Here is a 7,362-nt window from a genome sequence, read left to right as displayed (position 1 = left end):
AAAGAAAATTTTGCTTTAAAATTTTCATTTAAAAAAATCTAAAAAAGAAAAACTTTTTTCACTTCCTAAAAGTCTGAAAGATTGGACTATACCATTATGTGGTGGTTTATGCCTTTTTATGGTATTCAATTCTTTTACAGACAGACCTAACTTACATGAAATTCTTTAAGGTGAATAGGTTTAAAAATTAATTTCATTTAGATTGTCAACCAAACTCCACCCGCTAAGCTTCATTCTTATCAGTGGTGTCAATTTTCTGAATGTGGCAGGGTTATATGAGATATATTTTTTTATCTGGATTTAAACAGATATTGGAAATGAATTGGGGATCAGGACAAATGAGAAGTTACCAAGAAAAAAATTATCTAATTTGTCATCAGTTATCACAACATCGCCAGGAAAATGTGTTCACTGTAGTATTGTTTTGTGAAATGTCTCTGCACTTAGATGGCTCTGCAAGTGCTTAGCCACAAAGGAGTCAATTAGTAGACCTTGTGACCTCACCTGATTTCACTGTTCCTTGAGATTGTGGGAAAAATGTCTTTTTTACTAATGCTATCAGTATCGATGCTGTTATTTTTATCATATTATAATTATTATAGGTGTTATTGCCATTACTAACAGGAATATAAGATACAAAAAAATATTTTCGAAAATCAAGGAAGAGGAATAAAGGCAATATGGGTCGTACTCATACTTTGCTCATTGGTGACTCAGTACTTGTGGAACCAACTATGCGTAAAAACAATTTATAAATTAAACTCACAATGGGCATGGCATGTACATAAATGCCATCCCTGGCAGCGTCGGGTTAGTTAATATCAGTTACTTTCTGGAAATAGATGAGTAGATTTTAATAATCTAATATCATAATAACAATGTGATTTAGTAATCATTATTTATAAATAATTCCTGATTAAATCATACATGGATAATTAAATAAGACTGATAAATCACTGGGAATCTGGCATAAAAAATAAATAGTTTTTTATGAAGACTTTTGCTTTAGAGAGCAATTTGCAACAAAGCAATTGTAACAAAGAAAAGAACAATGTTTGTTGGTACACATATAAAACTAAGTTTTGTTAGTTTCAAGCCACTGAATTTAATGGCAACAAAAGCCAAGTTTGTAATGTATAATCATATAAATAAAACTACAATAATTAATACATATACTTCACAGAAAAGAAACTGAAATCATATTACATAATCATGTGAGTAAAAACACTATAATTGATGTAAACAAAATTCACTGAAGGGGAACTAAATCATACAGCATACAAAACTGATACTATGGAAGATGTTGATAAAATTAAGAGAGACTTATATCTATATTCTGTATACACATGGCTGCTGTTAAAGAAAAACTGATTATAAGTTGAGATCAAATAAAATGGATTATATACTAGATTGGCAATGATACTTACCATAATAGTAATGTATTAGCAACTGTAATATCCAGAAATTATAAGAGAAAGCCAGAAAGACCATACTATGATGACAAAAGAACGATAGTTGTTGTTTTATCTCATGAATTTTCATGTTGGTCTGAAACCAAAATTCTACTATTGCCACGCACTATAAAAAAAAATCAATACCGCCTTTAGAAATGTATATCTATTATGGATATATTTTTGTATATCTGCAAAATGAATGACATAAAAATATCAAGACTACTGACTGAAAACCATATAGCAACAGGTACTGCACAGTCATAAGATCACACCATATTACCAGAAACACTTAAACCAAAAAAAAAAAAAAAAGAATAAATAAATAAATAAATAAAATAAAATAAAATAACAACTAATCCTTTTACATAAAGTAAGAATACCACAGAAAAATTCATAATTTACTGATAATTAATCAGAACTTTATACCAACTGGTTACAAAAGAAAAACTACTTCCATATATTTTTATATTTATTTCCAGCCCTGAGTATAGTAAAAAATATACTAAAAATATTTACATTATAATCATTTTCAACTTTTGTGCAAAACATGAACAAGAGAGCAAACAGTAATGTATACTATACAAATATTACTTGTACATCTATACAATTGATTTTCAAATATTCAAACAAGATGCACTTCCTATGCATATCGCACCAAAATACAGTATTCTCATATGATTTTTCTCTTTTTACTCAAATGGCTGATCCTGAGGCCAAAATTCTACTCAAATGATCAGTCTGTAAATGATCTAAACACTTTAATAATGAAGACTCAACATACTCACCAATATGGACATACAAAACAGAACAGCTAGATATGTACATACGATAAATTATAACTGATACTATATTGCAGAAAAAATTAAAAACTGCTTCACTCAATCATGGCTGATGTCTAACATCTTCTGAATATTGGTAACTTTCTCTCGTGGCTTCCCAAGTTTGGCCCCTACTTCAGTCTCAAATTTGTCTAGTCTGTTCCAGTCGGAGAAGGTGACTGGTTTCTTACCTGTGAAATTTATCAAATGATGGCGATATTAATTGGTGTGGAAACAATATACATCTATTCATTAATTAAGAATTTGCCATTCATTAATTCATTAATAACAAATCAAGCAATTGTTTATAAAAGATCAAAATATCATGCACAAAAGACAGAAATATCTTGCTCTGATATGAAGTTACTCTACATTATTTCTGTGCTAAGAGCAGTAATGACAGAAAGGTAAAGGAAGGGAACTTTAAGTGCAATGCAATATCCAACAATCAAAATCATAAAAACAGAATCATAACAGATTCTAGATACTATTATCATCACAGCTGTTGTCATTCCAATCAAAATATCATCATAGTAGATATAATCACTGCTGATATAAATCAGAGTCAATGCCAACACAATCACCAAACACTTGTATTGTAGATTCACTACTACCTACCCTACCAGATATAAAAAAGAGAGATCTACAAACCTTTCTCGGATAAATATCCAGTACTTCTTCTTTCCCACCTCTCGCACTGGAAACATCAACTTGACCTGAGTTTATATCGGCCACCAACATCTTTCCATAGTGAATCCACTTGTCATCGTGGACAGAATGAAACCAAACCGGCCCAGTGCCAACCCAATCCACGACATACACTCCATTCTGTCCTTTGACTCTGCCGTTATTTTTGGCAATTGTGCCTGGCGTTGATCAAGGGCAAACTAGAGTCAATGGGGATGCCCTTGTAGCCTATGCTTCTCAGGACAAGACCATTCAAGAGTCTCGGTTTCTTCTGTCTGCACAGCACGTTGGTTTTCCCCGTCACCTTCCAGTCTGCCAAGCATGTGTCATTAATACTCATTGTAAAAATTGTGGAAAAAGGAGAAATAAAAAAAATTATAATTTCACATAGCAAAATGCATAATGAACATTTAGCGACATTGTATATCTTTAAACAAGGAGCAAGAAATCATATGAAAATGTAAAAAAAAACATTATCAGGCCTGTTCCCATTTAATCATTATTAGTTTTACTGCAGAATTTTTTTATCATTGCAAAAGATCAACTACATCACATATATACATACACCTGATATTCAAAACCTGTTATGAGCTAATTTCAAGCCACAGACAGTCTGACCATCAGCTCCTGCAAGAACTTCTACTGGGCTTAACAGAAACCTTTAGTCTCCATTCCTTTTTTGCTGATGCCCATGCTGAAGCAAGGCTGGGCAGGAGCGTCTAATGCTGTTTGGCAAACAATTCTAACAACTTTTCCGAGGGCGAGGCAAACCAAATTTAGAATAGTGGGTTTGAAAAAGAGTAAAATATTAGATCTTTGATTTTCATCATAAAAGGCTTTTAACTCTCAGCTAATATTTCCTTTTCCTTTGTCCCAAAAATGGAAGGTATACACATTCTGACTTTAAAAGGCATAGCTTTTATTTTACTGTAATCATTGCTGCAGTACTAACTAATAAATGCCCAACTATGATGATCAACATAAAATAAATAAAATAACAATATTTGGGGATAAAATCTTTCAAATGCTGATAATTGCCCTTAATTAAGTTAGGTCGACAACCTGGCAGGTTGACCATTTCTCGCAGTTCCTTGATGGAAAAAGGGCAACATTCTGTGGTCCTCTTCGACCTATTAAGGTTACATATTTCACTTGGCTTTTATTAAGGCACTCCAAGACATTTTTAGGAATGTCAGTTTTCTAGAAAAGAAAGGAGAACCATATTGCATTTCCATTATTTCTACCCTTTTTTCATTAAAGATTACAGAAAAGTGTTGTAGTAATGATGACCCCAGTATATGGCACAAAACTGGTTAAACATGATTTAAAAAATTACTCAAACCAAATATTAGCTTGAAAATATATTTTCACTCACCCTTAACATATCCATTGGCGTGAGAAGAATTCTTGCAACGTCCAAAGCAACATTTCCTTGTCCCAAAAACAGCTACAGACTCTAACATCAAAGGGTTTTCTTTCAGGCCAGCATCTTCAGGAAGCCCCTTGTACCATCCCCAAAAAACTGCCTTGCTGATAGTACCCCTGGTAATTCTTCACCGGGGGTGTTTAGTGTTCTATCTTTTGCATTACCATAGGCCTGGGTAAGATTTAAAGAAATAATATGAGTATTTTCATTACAAAACATGAATTAGTAGATAACTGCTATCTTGATTATATGAGAGGAAAAAAATTAATTATATTCATAATCTTATACAAAAGAAAATAACTTACCAAAATAACTGCATGATAAGCTTTTCCGAAGCTGTGAAAAGGTCACATCTGAGCCAATATCCACATTGCCCAAAATGTTACCTGCTTTTACTTGCAGTCTGGGTAAATGTTTTTAATGCATTTTTCACTTCAGGATGATCGGGGGCCAACACCATATCGCACTAACCCAAAAGGAACCGGCAATTTTTCATATATATCTACTTCTGCTGTCTCATGACTTTTATAATAAAAAGTTTTAAACAAAAAAACAATCAAAAAAACACTGCAATATTTTTCCCATTATAAATGTAAACAAGTTTTTTTTAAATTATAATCAGAGGAAATACACATAATTTAATATGTTTAAAAAATGAGACTATCTCCTACCTTCATTAAATTTATGTAAATTTTAGAAAAGATTATAAAAACATAAATTTCTGCAAACAAACCTTTAAATTTGTTGTGCTGCATAAAACCCTGCTGGGCCACTGCAAACTATGCATACTTTTGGAAACATGTGCAGTACTTGTTGCTGCCCTGGTTGAAAAGCGACATGCTGCCAAACGACTAACACCGAATCTCAGTAACATATCTGGGAATTTCATGGTGCAAACCATAAAGCAAGTCAAGGAACAAAATAAAACTTTAATGTTATAAATAGTTTACATAAATTACACAAACAAATCTTTCCTTCATTTACAATACAAAAAACTGAAAAGATTCCTATTCTACCCCTCTTACTGTTTTGTTATAATTGGAAATGACACCTAACCTGAAACTCAAAAATCTGACCTTACCAAAAATATGCCAATAAAGAAAAAAAATCATAAAAATTTCTGCTGCAAGCTGATAATACAAACATCAGAGGTTCAAATCCCATGAATTCCCGATTGATCAAGCACATTTTCCACTTCATGAAAAATATGCACTAATCAGACATGACAGGTAGCCCGTCCTAATAAACCTCAACAATGACAGAGAGGATCACAACAACCTGCAAGTTGGCCCATCTAGAACTAGTAAAAATCATCTAATCTGTAGCAGAAAAGGCCAAGGTTCTAAACAAATCAGAACTTTTTGAGATAATCATTTTGGCAGACCAGGCATGGGAAAAAGACAGCTGCCTCCCCATGTACTGAGTACAGAGGAGTGAAGCCTCCTATATATTGAGAATATGCCCCCCACTATAGTATATTTGCCTGAGTTATATCATGCCAGATATATGAGGGGAAGATTCTGCGATCCAAAGGAAAATTTGGGGCAGGTTTGTCTGAAGGAGATTTTAGGAACAAAGCATCTTCATTATTGTGAATTTGACTGATTTACCAGGGCGTGTTGGTTTTACCTTGCAAATTTTCCTGGTATAGCCTATTTCCTATTAGCAAGGTTTGTAACAAGGAGAAGTAAACTATGACCAAAAATCACTGATAAAAACCCGAAGTGAAACAAATCAGACTCTTTGCTCCCTTATTAGCATTAAATTTATCTAAAATACAGTATTTCAATCTCACATTGAATCTCCATAGCTAACAGGCATTCCTATAATTTGGATTTACTTCCTAACATCCTTACAAAACTATCTTTACATTTTCTGGCAGTTTTCTGTTTAAATTGCAACACAATACAGTAGACATACTTCCCGATAATAATCAATTTCTACACATCAAATGGTTATGTTACCAAGAGGGACGCACAGAGACAGAGGGAAATGCACACCACCCATTTATAGTATAATAAATAGGGAAATAAACAACACAACTACATCTGCTCAGATTTTCATATTTAAAGCTAAATAACGAAAATATCCTATGTTATCACCGTTTAGAGACTAAGTCCACAACACCCACACACAGCCAGAGACCTTAATGTCGCATTTTCTGTAAGTTGGGATGAAGTGCTAAAAAAGGCGGGGTAAAGGGGGGGGGGGGGTTCCCTTTATCTCTAGGAAATAAACAGAAGATACGAAAGTTAGGATTGGATTTTGGTTCGCATGATACCCAAAGTTTTGCGGGTTTTGAGTCTGGAGGTGCTCATCACTCCGGCAACATTGATAATTTAATAATGTAGAACTTGAGTCATTATCGAGAGGTTTTGTGCGCTCGTAGCAAATACCAATTAAATGAACTACTCGCACATCTGACACTATGCTAACCTCTATTACTGAAGCTTCAGGAAGGAAAAGACTAGCGTGGGACCGCTTCGTAAGGTTGTGTGTTTACAAACATTCCCGTTTCGTAACTCGTTTTCGCGCGATCCGGATTCACGAACGCCTGTGAATCCGGATGATTCGAGCCCTTTATTTTAAGAAAACTCATGATAGTCTGGTTTAGCTTGGCTTTTGTGATAAAAGGTATAAATGAGAGAGAGTGATTTAAATAGTGCGAGATTTTTAAATGAAGCTTTTCGGATTATTCTAAAGGTGACAAGTCTTATTTCTTGCAAATTTGAAAGTATTCTTTCTAAATTACTCACATTTCTTTAAATATCAACTTGCTCCTATATTGCATTTCTTGCTCATCACCATTGCACAAATATTTGCTACAGATTTATGAAATGTTTATCTTTTATCTTTTTAAACTACAATTGAAAAAGTACCTACATCACTTACCTCCTTATTTTCCCAAATTTAATCAGGAAAAAACAGTCATCAATTGAAAAATTAATTCAAGTTCCCGTTCTCAGCAGAACAAAAC

The 7,362-nt window shown here is 33.4% G+C and overlaps 1 pseudogene; it reads right to left on the bottom strand.

Moving 5' to 3' along the window:
* Window positions 1-1,910: 1,910 nt before the first annotated feature.
* On the bottom strand, window positions 1,911-5,259 carry LOC119576051 (annotated as a pseudogene).
* Window positions 5,260-7,362: the final 2,103 nt, after the last annotated feature.

The sequence above is a fragment of the Penaeus monodon genome, chromosome 8, assembly GCF_015228065.2.
Source record: "Penaeus monodon isolate SGIC_2016 chromosome 8, NSTDA_Pmon_1, whole genome shotgun sequence".
Taxonomy (NCBI): Eukaryota; Metazoa; Arthropoda; class Malacostraca; order Decapoda; family Penaeidae; genus Penaeus; species Penaeus monodon.
Note: the sequence above shows the minus strand (reverse complement) of the source record. Positions and strands in the feature narration are given on the sequence as shown.